The sequence below is a fragment of the Pongo pygmaeus genome, chromosome 11 (assembly GCF_028885625.2).
Source record: "Pongo pygmaeus isolate AG05252 chromosome 11, NHGRI_mPonPyg2-v2.0_pri, whole genome shotgun sequence".
NCBI classification, from domain to species: domain Eukaryota; kingdom Metazoa; phylum Chordata; class Mammalia; order Primates; family Hominidae; genus Pongo; species Pongo pygmaeus.
The window spans coordinates 65,022,706-65,042,101 of record NC_072384.2 but is presented as its reverse complement, the minus strand read 5'-3'; the positions used below and the strand labels follow the sequence as shown (position 1 = coordinate 65,042,101).

The window sequence follows — 19,396 nt, the reverse complement described above, 5'->3', positions numbered from 1 at the left end:
AGGGGGAACATCACATTCTGGGGACTGTTGTGAGGTGGGGGGAGGGGGGAGGGATAGCATTAGAAGATATACCTAATGCTGAATGACGAGTTAATGGGTGCAGCGCACCAGCAAGGCACATGAATACATATGTAACTAACCTGCACATTGTGCAGATATACCCTAAAACTTAAAGTATAATAATAATAAAAAAAATAAAAAATAAAAATAAAAATAAAACAAGTTATGAAGAGTACTGTAAAGGAAAATGAAGCAGAATACAAATGAGTTAAACAAAAAGAATTTAGAAAGAGGACAAAGTGGAGGGAAGGTTAAAGTATTTCCTAAAAGAATTTGGTTACTTAATTTCACTTAGGACCATCTCTGGTTTCTAGCTTTGTTAGTTATTTGATGATGGTGGAGGCACCTTACCCACTAGATTTAAAATAATAATCATCCAGATAATTTGTGCCACTTGTGGTGCTACTGTGGCAAAAATAACAACAAAAATGTAAGCTTTCTTTTATCACTCTAAAGAAATATTTATTTTAATTCAATAGAGAAAAGGCAATATGTAGATGGTGATCATTCTCAAGAATTTATTTATTGATGGGAAGATGGAGGCATGGAGTTAATAACTATTTTATCTACCATTCTCCCTAAAGTTATTTATTCAAAATTTTTGAAAGTCAAATCACCACTCCTGCTACAATAGGGACTATAGGACTCTGGCTCTGGGTTGACCCTGTTTGAAAGCCAAGTAGCCTGCACCTTAAAAACTCACTTGTAGACCTAACGTAACCTTTATTTGGTTAGAGAGATGCTCGTCTTGAAGTGATGTTTGACAGTTTTAGAAATATTGCAGGAAAGTTCTGAAAGACTGAAAGCTATTGCTGATTTTTAAAAATGCTGTTGTACCTTATGTTTATCAGTTATAAGAAACTATTTGGAAATTGTTGCACTATATAGGTGTTTAATTGATTTCTTTATCTAATATAAAATCAATGTAAATAATTTCTGTCAAGGTGATATATTTGCTCACATTTATCCTTCTATGCCCTGGAAGCTCTGAAGATACTTGCACAAAGTCATTAGAGAAAGATTGAATTGTATGATTATGTATCTAAGCAAACACAAAAATAAGGTGGAAAATATTTTTTCCACCTTAGTTTCTGATAGACACAATATCTATCAGCACCTTGATCTTGGACTGCCATCCTCCAGAACTGTGAGAAATAAATTTCTGTTGTTTATAATTCTCCCAGTCTATGATATTTTGTTGTGGTAACCAGAACTGATTAAGACACAGAATAATCACAGTTTGAATTAAAATATTCAAAATAACAGTTTAGTAATTTTAAACAAAACTTAGGAGACTCAGAAAGAGAAAGAGCGAGAGCAAGTGAGAGAGAGACAGACAGATTGAGTGAGAGAGAAAGGAATTGTTTTATTCTAGTTTGTTTTCACCAATCTAATTCTGTAGTACACTCTAGTTAAACTACCAAAATTGCGATGTTGTAATGATTCCATGGCAATAGAAGCAAGATCATACAGAGAAAGCTAAATTGTGAGAGAGAATAGGATGCTACTCCCTTTCAGATGTCTGCAGTAATAGGTGGAAAGGGAGGAAAGCTACGGGAAAAAACAGTTATTATGAACATTCTTTATTGAGTTTGTCCCATCCACATAGTCAAGCAAAAGTGATCATAAACAATATTTTAAAAACACCCTATAATACAGAATGTTCTTTCTGACAGTACATGGCTGGAAGAAACTGTTAGCAAACAGAGGGAAGTACAGATGACTTGATTTATATTTTCTAGCACTGAAAAATTGTATTTGTTGTGTATGTTAGAAGTCAGAAGTTCCTCAATTCTACTCCAAGGTCTGCTCACAAGTCCTTTGTTGGTCCAAAAAGATGATATCTTATTAGGTTTTTAAAATAGATATCCTGTAATCCCAGGACTTTGGGAGGCCTAGGCAGGTGGATCACGGGAGGCCAGGAGTTTGAGACCAGCCTGGCCAACACAGTGAAACCCCATCTCTACTAAAAATACAAAAATTAGCCGAATGTGGTGGCACATGCCTGTAATACCAGCTACTTGGGAGGTTGAGGCATAGAAAAATTGCTTGAACCTGGGAGGTGGAGGCTGCAGTGAGCCAAGATAGCCTGGGTGACAGTGGGACTCAGTCTCAAAAATAATAAAATAAAATAAAATAAAATAAAAGAGCTCTAATGGGAATTGTTGCATTATTACTGATTCCATATACAATAATTCATTTTGAGACGTATATAAAATACAATTTTCTTACTAGCATTCCTAAGATAAGAATTGTTACAATTGCTATATTTATTCAATAGAATGCTATGGTCTGAATATTTATTCAATAGAATGCTAGGGTTTCCCTAAAATTCATATGTTGAAATTATAACCCCCAGGTGGTGTTATTAGGGGCTGGAGCTTTGGGGACATAAATAAGTCATGAAGGCGGATTAGTGCCCTTATAAGGGACCCCAGAAGAGATCCCTTGCCTTCCTGCCACATGAGGTTACAGCAAAAACATAGCTGTCTAGAAAACAGTCCCTCACCAGACACGGTATCTATCAGCACCTAGATCTTGGACTTCCATCCTCCAGAAGTGTGGGAAATAAATTTCTGTGGTTTATAATTCTCCCAGTCTATGGTATTTTGTTGTGGTAACCAGAACTGATTAAGACATAGAATAATCACAGTTTGAAATAAAATATTCAAAATGACAGTTTAGTAATTTTATACAAACCTAGAGACTTAAAAGAATACAATTATTAGCATTTAAAGGTAACAGTAGAAAATTGTAAGTTATTAATTTTTATGCTGTTGTTGCAAGAAACAACTGTATTAGCTACTGACTCAGGACAGATCACTTACAGAATACGAAGGTAAAAACCTAAAATCTCCATTTTGAAGGAAGAACTACAATGAATGTTGACTACATTGACTTTTCTACAAATATAAGTTATTTTTCTAAAAATCAGATAGTTTAGAGCTTAGATGTATCCCCCTGCAAGGGCCTTAAATGTATGTTGTTACCAGGCAAGTTTTGCAGACTACTACATCCAACGATTGAGATTTTATGAGTATGGACAAGGGCACCTGAATGCCTTGCCCAGAGCCTAGGTATACTGAATAGCAAACCTCCACAACTGTATTATATATTTTTATATATATATATACATTATTTATTTATATCTATATTTTTATATATGTATATATACATACATGCACACACACACACACACATATAGGTATGTTCTCTCTCTCTCTCCTGCCACTGCAAGGACACTTAATAAATAGCTTGGATATAATCATGGGCTTAGGTTGATTACAGGAGGTTAACTGGCAGACTCGCACTCTGTCTCCTCGAGCCCTCCCCAGTATCTATTGTTCCCGTCTTTGTGTCCATATGTATTCAGTATTTAGCTCCCACTTACAAGTGAGAACATGCAGTATTTGGTTTTCTGTTCCTGTGTTAGTTTGCTTAGGATAATGGCCTCCACATAGCTATTTCATAATGCCAGAATGTGCGTTGTAGGTGTTCTAATTTCCATACTCTCCACCCTACTGGTACATATTTTGTATTCCAGGATGCCTTGTATTTGAACTAAAAACAAAAATCGTACTCTAAAATCTTGTCTGGGTGTGTAATCTAGCCAGTTTAGCGTAAAGGAGAACTATAACAAGAACCTAGAACAAGAACGGGGACAGATTCTTGAAGGTAAAGATGGATGCAGAATAAAAGTGAATGTAGATTGAACAGTCCTGGGAATATAAGGTGAAAGTATATTTGGAGACACGGGAGAAAAATTCTGAGAAGGCTGGAGGGAAACACCTAAATGAGAACATTGATTTTTATCAATTTACTCATAGACAAGGAAGAGGTGGAAGAAACCAGCCTGGGTTGTAGGGTCTATGGGTAGACGATAGTTTCAAAAACTAGGAATTTGGTGTATCTCCCTTTGGGTTGAAAGGTAAATGGGAAGAATTGCTTCAATCTGAATTTGTAGTGATATCTGTATCCTTCAGGTAAAAGCACATCTGTTGACTGGGTATGGTGGCTCACACCTGTAATCCTAGTATTTTGGGAGGCCAAGGGGGGCAGATCACCTGAGGTCACGAGTTTGAGACCAGCCTGGACAACATGGTGAAACCTGGTCTCCACAAAAAATACAAAAACTGGCCCAGTGTAGTGGGGTGAGCCTGTAGTCCCAGCTACTTGGGAGGCTGAGGCAAAAGAATCGCTTGGACACAGGAGGTGGAGGTTGCAGTGATTCAAGATCATTTCACTGCACTCCAGCCTGGGCAACAGAGCAAGGCTCCATCTCAAAAAAAAAAAAAAAAAAAAGCACATCTCTTAAATTTAAGATCTGAGAGGCTCGAGCTTCAAAACCCAGTTTCACCATTTAGGAAATGGTGAATCCTGAATAGGATCTCTTGAGCAAGTTATTTAATTTCTCTCAGTCTGAGTTTTCTTACCTGTCAAACGGGGCTAATAGTAGCTATTTTATTTTATTTTTTCTTCTATTTTTATTTTAGGTTCAGGGAGTACATGTGCAGGTTTGTTGCATGTGTAAATTGTGTGTCACGGGGGCTTGGTGTACGCATGGTCCCGTCTCCAAGGTAGTGAGCATAGTACTCACTAGGTAGCCTTCCAGTCCACCTTCCCGCACTCTGTCTCCTCGAGCCCTCCCCAGTATCTATTGTTCCCGTCTTTGTGTCCATATGTATTCAGTATTTAGCTCCCACTTACAAGTGAGAACATGCAGTATTTGGTTTTCTGTTCCTGTGTTAGTTTGCTTAGGATAATGGCCTCCACATAGCTATTTCATAATGCCAGAATGTGCGTTGTAGGTGTTCTAATTTCCATACTCTCCACCCTACTGGTACATATTTTGTATTCCAGGATGCCTTGTATTTGAACTAAAAACAAAAATCATACTCTAAAATCTTGTCTGGGTGTGTGATCTAGCCAGTTTAGCGTAAAGGAGAACTATAAATCAGGTATGAGGGCTCACACCACACTGTTTCCACTTTGAAGTAGGAATGAATAGAGGCAGCACAGAGAACTAGGAAAGATGGTGCAAAGTCTTCCTGTTGAGGATGCCCTGGCTGTTTTGGTGGGTGGGTGTGATCAGTTGGTGTCAGGGCACATCGCCTCCCTTGTTAAGTGATCCTGTCTTGTCAAAGCCCACCCCACACTCCAGGAAAAGAGGCTGGTGCTCCCTAAGTAGTCACCAGCAGTCTGGTTTGAACGACAGTAATCTCAGGGGGTTTGTCAGGGTATATTCCCTCCCTCATCAAGTGACCGTATCTTGCCAAGAGTCTACCTCACACTACAAGAAGAAGTATGCATTGATTAACTCAGTATGTGCAATTTTATACCTGCAGTTTCTCCACTAATAACATGAGCATATTATCTTCTCATTCAATATTTTCCAATATCATGTGCTTTTATTTGATTTTGGGTTTTGTGTCTAATACATTGTATTTCATTGAATAACTAGGCCATGATATTTAACGAAACCTCTAAAGGGACATGTCTGGTTTATTTTTAAGTATTTGTTATTATAAATCACAGTATAATTAGCATTTCCTTTTTTATTTAAATTTTTTTTCATATTTTTATAGACATAGGATCTCACTATGTTGTCGGGACTGGTTTTGAATTCCTGGGCTCAAGCAATCTTCCTGCCTCAGCCTCTCAAAGTGCGGGGATTACAAGTGTGAACCACCGCACCTAGCCAACATTATACTTATATATATATATAATATATCATATATAATTATATATGATATATTATTATATATTATATTATATATAATTATATATAATATAATATATAATATTAATATCATATAATATATAATATTATATATTATATGATATTAATATTATATATTATATAATATAATATATTATATATTATATATATTATATATTATATATAAAAATAAAATATATAAATTATAATATAATATAATATGTATATGATAATATAATATAATATATATGTTAATAATATATATAATAATATTATATAATATAATATATAATATTATATTACATATATTATATTATATATTATATTATATTATACTATATAATATATTATATATAATATTATATTATATTATATATTATATTATATTATATATAATATTATAATATATAATATAATATAACATATAATATAATATTACATATTATCTTATATTATATATTATTTATATATAATAAATATTATATTATATAATATATAATATATAATATATATTTTTATATTATATATTACATATCATATATATTTTCATATTATATATTACGTATAATATATATTTTCATATTATATATTACGTATAATATATATTTTCATATTATATATTACGTATAATATATATTTTTATATTATATATAATATATAATATATATTTTTATATTATATATAATATATAATATATATTTTATATTATATATAATATATAATATATATTTTATATTATATATAATATATAATATATATTTTTATATTATATATAATATATAATATATATTTTTATATTATATTATATATATTTTTATATTATATCTTATATATTATATATAATATATATTTTTATATTATATCTTATATATTATATATAATATATATTTTGATATTACATCTCATATCTTATATATAATATATATTTTTATATATCTTATATATTATATATTATATATATTTTTATATTATATATTATATATTATATATTATATATATTTTTATATTATATATTTTATATTATATATTATATATATTTTTATATTACATATTATATATTACATATTATATATATTTTTATATTATATATTATATATTATATATATTTTTATATTATATATCATATATTTTTATATTATATATTATATATTTTTATATTATATATAATATATAATACATATTTTTATATTATATATAATATATATTTTATATAATATATAATATATAATATATATTTTATATATTATATATAATATATAATATATAATACATATTTTTATATCATATATAATATATATAATATATAATATATATTTTTATATTATATATAATATATATAATATATATTTTTATATTATATATAATATATATAATATATATTTTTATATTATATATAATATATATAATATATATTTTTATATTATATATAATATATAAAATATATATTTTTATATTATATATTATATATAAAAATATATGTATTTGTGCATATCTCTTATTATACCTTTAAGGATGAATTCCTAGAAGTGGAAATATTGAGTCTTCCATACACATTGCCAATTTGGTTCTGCCAGTAAGGTTCTGTCAATTTATATTTCTTTAAGGGTGCATTGGTATATTACTTCAGTCTTGCCAATACTGTGGCAAAAAATATTGCTATTTTTTAAAACTGTTAATGAATTTGTCAGCTACTCAAGATAATAATTATAGTCAACACACATATAGTGCTTACTATGTGCCAAGCACTGTTCTAGCACTTCATATATGTACTAGGTAGGATTCTAAAGTGGCCCTTAAGATTCCCTACCATGTAATGTATACACCCTGTGCCCATATAACCCTAGACATGTGAATACTGTGAGATACCACTCCTGCGATTGTGTTATGTTTATGTTGCTATGTTTATGTTACATAGCAAAAAGAATTTCGCACATGAATTAAAGACCCAAACCACATAGGGAGATTATGCAGGTGGGCTTGACCTAATCACATGAGCCCTTGAAATCAAGGTCTAGAGGTCAGATACTAAGGATGAGAGGGATTCGACGAGAGAGAGGTTCTCTCTGGCTGACGTGAAGTAGGAAAGGGTCACATGACAGCACATGTATGCAGCTTCCAGGAGCTGAGAGCAGCCTTCAGCCAGCTGACAGGAAGCAGGAAACAGAAACCTCAGTTCTGTCAGCCCAAGGAGCAGAATTCTGCCAAAAACAAGAATGGGCTTGGAAGTAGATTTTCCCCCAGAGTGACCACATAAGAGTTTAGCCAAGTGACACCTTTATTCTAGCCTTGTGAGGTCCTGAACAAAGAACCTAGCCATACCGTGCAGGACTATTTTTTTTTTTTTTGAGGCTAGTCTCATCTCTCACCCAGGCTGGAGTGCAGTGGCATGACCATGACTCAGTGCAGCCTCAACCTCATGTGTTTAAGTGATCCTCCTGCCTCAGCCTCCAAGTAGCTAGGACTATAGGCTTGTACCACCATGCCTGACTAATTTTTTTGATTTTTAGTGGAGATGGGGTCTCACTATGTTGCCCAGGCTCATCTTGAACTCCTGAGCTCAAGCAAACCTCCCGCCTTGGCCTCCCAAAGTGCCTATGCAGGACTTCTAACCTACAGTAATATAAGCTGATAAATAAATGTGGTTTTAAGTGTTAAGTTTATGGGAATTTGTTACATGTTAATAGAAAATTAGTATAATATGTATCAACTCATTTAATCTTCATAGCCATATAAGATAGGCATTATTATTAATAATACCATTTAGAGATTAAAAACTGAAGCATATGGGGGTTAGGTGATGAGGCGAAGGTCACACAGGTAGTTTTAGAGCTAGAATTCAAACCCAGGCATTTGGGCACTTGAAATCATAATTTTATCATCACGGACTTTCATGACTTTCGATATCTCACTGCTTGATATTGTTTTGTCTTGTTTTTGAATACTTAAAATTACATTTTTTCTCCCACATACTTTCTTTTTATTCTTAATGTGTTTCTGTGTGTGTATGTGTGTGCCTACGTTACTTAATTTTCCTTTTCCTGGTAAAATATACATAAATATTGTTTATAAACATTCATAATAGCTATAAAAAAGACACATTTCATTTGTGATTTTTGGTATGTTTCAATTATCTTTACAGAAAAAGTAGGTTATGAATGCTCTTTATAGCTAGGTGCCTTCACAGGGTTTAATGAGAATTCTTTGGGATATTTTTCATATTGTCCATAATGTCCTGTTTATTTTTAGTTAATAAATAGCTTCGCTTTTGGATAAACAGATGATAATAATGTTCTTGAGTTTTTACTTGGTGTTAGAAACTAAATTCAGTGAACATGTTATCTTGTTTGCCCTTACAGTGATTCTGAATTAAGCATTATGCTTCCCTTTTTATCACGGAGCAACATGAAGCTTAGGATGGAAGTAACCTACATACACTGACAAAGGCAATTAAGTAACTGAGCTGGAATTAAAACTCACCTTGCCTGACTCCATAGACTGTGCTCTTTAAGGTCATGCTACACCCCTTCTATACAAAACTTGGCATAGGTTTCCTACTCAATTTCTTAATAGACTGTGAGCAACTGAAGAATGGGATCTTATTTAAAGATTCAAGAAATGTTCAATAAATAAGCAGGTACTTTTGAAGGAGAAAAGTAAGGTAAATAGAAGACAAGACATGAGAGAAAAGGAGTAGTTTCCAGATTTTCCTTATAGAGAAAAAGTTTAAACCAAATGGAATCATGCTTTTGGAAATAAAACTTCTTTGGACAGCAAATATTTTTAAACATGTGTACACGTGCTGCTTCTTTGAAGTTTAAAAGCACAACATGGGGGAGAGAAAAAGAGTGAAAATTTAAAAAAATTGAATATATTACTCTGATGAAGAATGAACACATATGTAATTGAATAATTTTGGAAGTGTTTTTGTATTAGAAACATTGGAGCTATTTTTATAGTTTGAAAATTATAAAATGTAGATCACATTTCAGCCTTTGAGTTAGAGGCTCTTTAATAACACAGTAGATATACATCTGTCTTAAAAATGCTTAGTGAAGCATGCATATACAAAATACAATCTGCAAGATTTTAGTAGGAGACTTTTGTGTTGGGAAGGGGTCTATGATGAAGTAGGTCTAATAATGTCCTTTTTTTTTAACCTTTCTTTCCTTTCTTTCCCTTCCTTTCCTTCCTTTCCTTCTTTTCCTTCCTTTCCCTCCTTCCCTCCCTCCCTCCCTCCCTCTCTCTCTCTCTTTCTTTCTTTCTTTTTCTTTGACAGGGTCTCACTCTGTCACCCAGGCTGGAGTGCCAAGAGGTGACCTCGGCTCACTGCAACCTCCACCTTGCAAGTTCAAGCAATTCTCCTGCCTTGACCTCCCAGGTAGCTGGGACTAAAGGCACTCACCAGCACGCCTGGCTACATTTTGTATCTTTTGCAGCGATGGGGTTTCACCACGTTGGCCAGGCTAGTGTCAAATTCCTGGCCTCAAGTGATCCACCTGCCTTGGCCTCCCAAAGTGCTGGGATTACAGGTGTGAGCCACCATGCCTGGCCTACTGGCCTGCAATTTTTTTTTTTTTTTTTTTTTTTTTTGAGATGGAGTCTGGCTCTGTCGCCCAGGCTGGAGTGCAGTGGCATGATATTGGCTGATTGTAACATCAGCCTCCCGGGTTCAAGCGATTCTCCTGCCTCAGCCTCCTGAGTAGCTGGGATTACAGGTGCCTGCCACCACACCTGGCAAATATATGTATATTTGTATTTTATATATATATATGCATATTTGTATTTTTAGTAGGGACGAGATTTCACCATGTTGGTCAGGCTGGTCTCGAACTTCTGACCTCATGTGATCTGCCTGCCTCAGCCTCCCACAGTGCTGGGATTACAGGCATGAACCACTGCACCCGGCCTACAATTTCTTAATATTACATACCCTTCGTTAAAAGTCTTAGTGTACGTTAGCATAGAAAAGACTTACCACGAATGGATATTATTTAAATATCCTCCAAATTTCCTTAAATTTATTTAATCATAGAATATTTTTATGAAATCTTCAATTATATTTTTGAGAACTATGCCCCAATTTTGAAAATGCTTGATATTAATATTTCGAAGGTCCTATCTTTGCTCTTCTTTAATAATTCTAGGATTTGTTTTCACAATTGCACTTTCTCATACAATACTAAATTTACCAGCTGATGCCCAGCAATTTAATTGTAGTTAATATGGAAAAAATAGAAAATCTAGCCAATCAAGAGGGATTTTTTTCAACCAATAGCAATCAATAATACTTAGGAAGTCATTACAAATACTGAGGATTATTTTGCTCCTTCCATTCTTGGCTTATAAATAGAAAAGCATGACTAGCAACAACTAAAAATTGCACACAATGGCTTACTATACGCCAAATTCTGCACTGAAAAGTCCTCTGTGTACACCTGCCAATCTTCACAATACTACCCAGGTAGATAACTGAATTTTGCAGATAAGAAAACTAAGGCTCAGATAGTTTAAGTAACTGGTCCAGATTTACACAGGCAATAAGAGGGTATGCCTGTTTGATTGCAAAGTGAATCAGTTAGGAAGCCCATCAATGATTATCCTGCACTACTTAAAGAATAGATAGATAAGCCAAAGTCACAGTACCCCATTAGCTCAAACGATGCATTTCTAGAAATAGGCATGCTGCCTGCATGACTGAATCACACCTTTAAGGGGTATATGTATACCACAGTATAGCTTCATGTAAAGCTATACTGTGCTTGCGGTACATGTGCTTACAGTACATTGGTAAGCACTCTTTTCCTTCAGATTTAATTCATCAGGATATTTCATTTGTTATTCTTTTGGTCATTTTTACCTAGTTGTGGTGATATTTATATCAAAGGACTTCTACCAGTCCCATATTATCTGCTTACCTTTACCCTGAGGCATAGTAAACCCCAGTGACACACAGCATGCAAGCATGCACACTTGTTTTCTTTGTAGCTTATTCAGCATTGTCACTTACCAGGCATTATGGCTTAGAATTGTTCACCAGAACAGAACACAAATGGCAGAAAGTGAGCACAGAGCAGCAGAAAAATATTGCTGAACAATTTTAACTTTAATCATATGTTGTTGAACAAATTTAACGCAAGAGAATGGGGATTCATTGACTAAGAGTGGATGTATGAGAGCACTCAGAGATTGGTTAAATACATACTACTATATTTTCTTACACAAACATTAATTAACACTTGTATTATATATTAATATAACAATTACAGTTAATTACATTAATTTACAATTAACCCATTGATTTAGTATACGATAATCTGTGTGTGTGTATCAGAAACCAAGCAGTATTATAATGAAACAGAGCAGGGAAGCATGAAATGGGAACTACATGCAGATAAAATTCCGTTAACGTAGGAGAGCACAGATAGCGTTTAGACAATAAAAAGTCTGCAAGACAAAAACTTGCATGGCTTAATGACATTTAGGTGACATGGACATTGTCACATTGAATAGCATTAACAGAGAAGAACATGGAAGGAAGAGACTGTCTTAGAATGTAAGGAGTGTCTGCCATTCAGAGGATGTAAGAGGAGGGCTAGATGACTATCTGACAAGACAATTTGCTTAATTATTCAGTCAGCAAAACAATCTGGGGGCACATACTGTGTATCAGGCATTGTATTAGGCATTGATGCAGAGATGAAGGAAACTCCTTGTCATCAAGAACTATAATTTAGATAGTGAGTAAAAGGGTACTGAGAGATCACGAAGTGGCTGTAATGACCACACACCAAGAAGCTCTGGCAGGGAGCACAGGACAGGCCCACGGCTTCTCTCCTTGGCCTTGCCTGTATGTTGTGGGAAGATCTCTAAAAATAGAAGATTATAATGGCATCCCCTAGATCAGTTTTCCATTTAACACTCAGCTCTAGGTAACTTCAGTGGGCAGCATGAGAGCAGCCCCTTGGGGCCCTCATTGATTTGGATGTATAGGGGGCAAATCATTTAAAATTTTAAGTATGAGTTTCATGAGCAACGAGAAGGGAATTTCAATTAGACAGAACAAAGATGTCTTTTTTTTTTTTAATCACTTTTGAAACCCTTTTCCAGAATCTTTCTGCTTTAAAATGCTGATACCATCACAACCAGTATTACCTGGGTAAGGAGTGATGACAAATATTGATTTTTCATAGCTAGCCTAACCTGAGGAGAGAAAAGCAAATGAAAATCTTTGTACATACATTCAGGGCTCCTGTTTAGGAAACTATTTGTTTCATTATTAAATATATTGTGATATATCCACAACATGACAGCAACTAACTGTATCCACACTTGCTAAAAAACAAAGCTGAAATGCATTTTGACCGTGACAGCAAACTAAAAAAGTCAAGGAGACTGTGATAGTAGGTCAAAGTCACTAGGCTCACTGGATATCAGGGGCAGGTCTGAAGTAGAGAGTTCTATGCAACTCTAAAATCCCTGTGTTGTTATGCATCAGAGACCATCTGGCCACACCATGTTTTTCACCTCCATGCAAAGCCTTTCTAAGTTCTGCTTTTCTTTCATCCAGTGTTTAATGCACTATATCTAATATTTAATGCAAACACATAGTGTCTTGCTGTTGTAATTTTGCATAAGCAAATACTTAGTTTCCAACTAAATATGATCATTGTCCTCTCTGTGCCTTAATTTTGTCATAGGTAAAATGAAGAATCCAGGAAGAAATTCTCTCTACAGGGCAGTCCCATGTTTCTAGGGCAATAAAAGACTAAAATATGAAAAGATAATACATGAATTAAATGAGTATTGGCCAAGGAATTTATAGTAAATATTGTTTAAAGACATAAACATTTGCATAAAAATTACTTTTGCCAGGCACAGTGGCATAAGCCTGCAATCCCCCAGCCACTTGGGAGGTTGCAGCAGAATAATCACTGGAGCCCGGGAGTTTGAGGCTGCAGTACACTATAATCTTGCCTGTGAATAGCCTGCTGCACTCAAGCCTGGCAACATAGAAAAGCCCTATCTCTAAAATATAAAATAAAATAAAATAAAACAATATGATAAAATAAAAAATATATAAATTTTAAAACTACATTTGATAGTATTGGTGATTTTTGTTTAAAATAATGTCATTTTTATGAATGTGCACAAGTCAGGAGATAAGGAGAAATGTGTTGTGTGCACCACCCTTTGTGGTATTGGAAAATAATATAATAAGCTCTTGATCTAAGTAAAGTATAAGAGCTTATTGGAAATAAGTCACATACATGCTTATCTACTTTTCAGGCCATGATATGAGATCATGAAGTTGATCATGAAGTTGATCTCGTATCAAAGTGATTTCCTTACTATACGTAATCCTTAGAAATAGCACTGATATTTATCTAGATCGTTATAATCTTGAATTAAATACCTTACAAGTTATATTGAGTGTTTTCTCAGGGCATGCACATTCAACAGTTTTCAGCTCAAACAATTTAGACCATTATAATAACTGAAATCTAAGCAATTGACAGAGAAATCAAATGATCTGCCCAACTGATTCATTGAGATACGTGAAATATCCAAATGTGACAATTAGCTTGATAAATCCATTCCTTACTTCTTCATACAAAATCGTAATTAAAAAGCAATAATGCTGCTTTGAACCAACCCCCTTTTAATATCTGTACAAGCCCTGTATTAAGCTATCAGGTATTAAATATATTAGTCAAAAATAACATCTGATTAATAATACCTTTGAGTTGTGATGTACTATAGTACAAATGTTAATGTAATTTTTTTATTTGACTGGATTACTTTATGTATATAGCACAATTTGAACATTATGAAATCTGACTCAAGCTTTCTTACTCTCATGTTATTTCCATTTCTTGTAAATCCCACCCCTCCACTTCCAGCAATAAGAGGTTATTTGCCAAACTAGCATATTTCCATTACAGATGTAAAGTTGTCTACTTATATTATAGGGGAAGTAATTAACTATTTTGTTTTCTTTAGTATATTTTGTGAGACTTTAAGAGGCCATGAAAACCCACCCACAATTCTGGCAAGCTACTTTTAGCAAAGAAAGAAGCATGAAGCAGTAAGTAGAAATGACTAACAAACTGTATTTTTAAATTATCGTAGTTGAGAGTAAGCCTACGAAATTCATTCTCTTCAGGATCTTGACAAGCATTGATAATTTTGGTTGTGCCTTAAATAGGGGTTGTCTACACAGGTCACATAATCCATTTACTAGTCTATCTGATTTGTTGTTAGCTTGCTTTTTAATGTCATCAGTGTTTATGCTGAAAGTGCTGTCAGTGAAGTGCTTTGCTCGTGTTAATTGGTAAAAACGAAATACTTCCCACCATCCCAGCTTTTTTTGAAAATAACTTACTGACATGCAAAATTAATTTAACTTTAAATAATATGTTGGCTACATATTAAATATTTTAACACGTAGTTTAAGCATGCGGTGCTTTATTTGTTACATTGCTAACATTGAATCTAATAGACTAAGGTTAATATTATGAAAATAAAGTATGATATGTCACAAATATTTAAATGAGTTGTAAAGAGAAAATAGAGTTAGGAATCTCATCTGAATTATAATAAAAATAATAGGAAAGCTGTAACAGCTTTATGATGATTTTTCCTCTTAACAAATAGCTGAGAGATTTGAAAAAAAATGGTGTATGAGATGACAGTGCTGCCTTTGAAGCATGTAATTTTATAATAAAAATGTTTTAAATTAAGGAATTGCCTAAGGTAGAATATGATGATAATTGTGATTTTTTTTGTATTGAGAAAAGCTACATAAAAGTAATGTTTATTTTCAAAGAAAGCAAAAATTTTTCAAATAAAGCAAAAAGGATATATGTGCATTTACAGTAATTTATATTAAATTTTAAATTAATTACCTTAACATTAACACAAATAGCTTTTAGGTTGTTGGAATGTGTAATTTTTATACATATTAAATAGATTACAAAGGTAAGGAAATAACTGCATTAATGAAACATGGTTTGGACGTTAAGTTTAAAAAATTCTTATTCTAATGTCAAAATGTGTATTGAATGCTCCTCACTATTCATAGCCTGGACATATATCAAGCTTTTCTTTTTATGATTAAAGTCATTGATACATTAAAAAATACTTCTTAATTTATTGTATTATTCATTATATTGCAAACCACGCAAACATAAAGAGAAAAAGGAAAGAGTGTTGTGAAAAGGGGACAAAGTTGTATATAGTGAGCTCCATTAAAAACCTACATTTAAATCTTAAAAATGTTTGTATCAAAGGAAAAAAAAATGGTGATGCCTTCCCATTTCTCACTGAAAGCCTTACATGGTTTTCATTTGCCTTTTTTCATCCTTCACTTGGACAGTAACCTCTTAACTTTTCTTTCATGCTTTTTTTCTCTCTTGTCTCCACTCCAGCACACATTCTCTCTCTATATATATATCTCTTCCTGTGGACTCTGCAGTAAAAGCTACCCCAGTTGTCTCATTTTTATAAGACTTGCAGACGTCTGCCAGTGGCTGATAGGAAACGCTGATTGAGAAAGGGTTTATCTACTTTTCATCCAAAATATGTGAACCATTAAGGAAATTATAAAAAGCAGCAACAATATACTCTGGTTTTATTCAGTCCTCTCCCTTAGTGATTATTAAAAGGGTGATATTTTTAGCCAAAGAAAGCAAAATGCATCTGCAGCAGCTGGTTTCCAAGGAAACAGAATAATTTAAAACCATGTGGAACTCTGCTCTCTAATTTTCATCAATTCCCCTTCATTCTTGGAGGTAGCTTTACTCAGAATTTATAATTTCTAAAAAATATAGCTGCATTGATTTATTTCCTCTAATACATTTTAGGAGATGAATATCTGGTCTTATATATCACCTTGAATTTCAATCTTGGGGTGAGGGGTGGATTAATTTCAACCATTGTTTTGCTTAAAAAACAAAATCAGAAAGATCCATCAATAATTAGAAACATGCCAAAATTTCAGTACTATGTAATAATCTTTGAAATCCAGAAATAGTTCAAAATAAACCATGCCAGAATATTTACTTGGTTCATTATGACACTTAACCATATAAACATGTTATTAACTATATTTAGTGCATTTAGGAAATTTAAGGTAATTCTCAATTCATTTAGCTAATTCATACCTAATATTCAGCAATTTTCTCACTCTTATTTTAATTTTGCAAGAACTTTTATATTTGTGTCTGTTTATTCAAAGAAAATCTCTCAAACAAAAAAAAGTACAATAAATAAAAATTTTGAAAAACAATAAACAAAAAGAAAAACAATAGCAAAAATTATTTAGAAATTATATAGTCATTCCTATTAGTTTTGATTCATTCAAAAAGGTATTAAAATATGTATGAACAAATTATTTACCTCATTGAAAGACTTTTATTTTATTATTATAATCAACAGGTATTAATTGATGGCCAGTGTACTCAAGTCAGTCATAATTCTTGAAAGCTCAATTTTAATGAGATTCCACCACCATTAAATGACCTATATTTGTGAATTAAAGTAAAGAATTAAGTGACTGGGAGTTCAATTTTTTTGTATGTTTTTACTACAAGTGTGTTATTTAGTCTACATACTTAGAACTTGTCCCTATTTTCCCTAAGGCAATATAAAGGACCATATTAGGAGATACAAGCACCTAGTAAAGTTGTTAAAAAAAATTGCCTAGAGATATTATCAACAATATAAATGCTCTGATGGAATTCTTATCTAGATGTGTTTGATTGATAAATTAAACTACCAGTGAAACATGACTGTTAAGATGCTATTTTTTACAGCAATGTTTAATCCTTCAAAATTAGGTTTCTGAGCTTTAAAATAAAAACGGCTCCATGTAAGTTAACAAATAGAAACAAATCGTTGTTTAATTATCACATAAGCTTAAAGTTTACTGAATAAAATAATGCAACTATTGAACAACATGAGATTTATCAAGAGGAGTAAGTTAAATAAAAGGGCTAAATGCACACAAATCATTCATTCTAAATTAGTGCTAAAAGAGCCTACAAGCTGCAAAAATAGTTTTCCTAAGCCTTTTACTGTATTGTCAATATTAAAAGCCCACATGAAATTTTATATTGTATATTCACAGAAGGCTCCATTTTCTCAGGACCTGTGGAATTTACCGAGGTTTTCTCATCCTTCCTGCGATTCCTAATAACAAGCTTGAATTAAACATTTTTAAAGAGACACACGATGATTCATTTTATCTATTAGTTTTGCTTCAGTGACACTTGCACAGAAAGTTATTCAGGATAAGACATGCCTCTGGTGATTGTTTTGTTTTGTTTTTAATCAGCTAAGGGTTTTGCAGAGAGAAAGAACAGCAAGCTCATTGCAAAGCTTCCTCAAGTAATAAAAGGGACACATTTTCGGAAAATGTCCTCAGAATAATTTTCCTATTATAAAATTGTTTCAGTAAAAATTGAGAAGCATTCTCTTTTAAAGAAAAAAAGAATTTTCTTTTCTTTTTTTTATTTTTTGCTCTTACCTGTAAATATGGTTTCTGTACTTCGGCTCCGTCAGAACACACTGAAGAGAGTACACTCCTCCCTCGTCTATCCATCAGGCGGCAGCCAACCAATAACAAAAGCCAGATCCTGGCATTCTCTAGCTCATGCTCCCTGCTTTGCTTCCATTCCTTGTTCCCTCCCACCCCCACTCTTTTAGAGGACGAATCCCTGCAGCTGGGAGAGAGGACGGGAGTGGAGAAAAGAAATATGGAGAGAAAAGCAGAGATGCAAGATATTTCAAAAAATAGCTCCAAACTATGGAAAATGTCTGCAGATGACCTCAGCTGAAGTAAGAAGTCTTGCTTTGGATATAGAAAAATAGAGTTAATCAATGCCTCACCTACCTGAAATCAAAGCAAAATGCTCATAGTAAAACCTAGGTAAATTGCCTGTTTTTCAGTTCCCACTGATTTTTCTCAGTGAAAAAAATGTACCTCCTCGTTATACATTTTGATATGCAGATAGAGGAGGGAGACTGAACATCAAGATGACATTATGCATATTCAGTTTGCAAAGAGATAAAATTAAAATGAATCAATACCCTTAACACTTATGTTTTATATTATTTGCACTACAACCTCTGTTTGACAATGTTTTCATTCAAACCCAGTTTCGAGGCCTAATCAGTATGAAAAATATTTCATTCTGAGCATTAGAATATTCAAATATTTCAGTTATGTGTTTTGCATTACTTCAGATTCCTCAAATGCCATCAATCTGTGAATAATGGAACTTGTTAAAGATTAAAAAGAGATCAGTCACTTGGTTGCCATGCCTCAAAGTGACCAGCTGAACTCCAATTTTATTCTAATAAACTTGAACAAAAATCATTTCAGTTCTGAACCTAGAGGCATAACATGCATTAAAGGACAATTGAAGAAAACACCAAATTAGGATTTTTTTTAAGGCAATAAAGCAAATTCATCCACAGTTTCAAACAGGTTAATTTTTAAAATACTGTAATACAAACCAGGGATCTTTATGATAAAAATTCTCTCAATTGAGCTTCCTCTAGCGGAGGTGGTCTGAAAAATTTCCTTACAAAGATATAAACAGTAGATATCACCAC

At 33.0% G+C, this 19,396-nt stretch overlaps 1 protein-coding gene across 3 annotated transcripts in view; it reads right to left on the bottom strand.

Annotated features, from left to right (window-relative positions):
- The window catches only part of CSRNP3 (cysteine and serine rich nuclear protein 3), a 218,758-nt gene extending 200,397 nt beyond the window's left edge, over positions 1-18,361 (bottom strand). For all 3 annotated transcript variants that reach the window (XM_063647603.1, XM_063647601.1, XM_063647605.1), the window contains exon 1: positions 18,306-18,361. The gene's annotated coding sequence lies outside the window, so the exon portion shown is untranslated. The remainder of the gene's footprint in view (positions 1-18,305) is intronic.
- Positions 18,362-19,396: the final 1,035 nt, after the last annotated feature.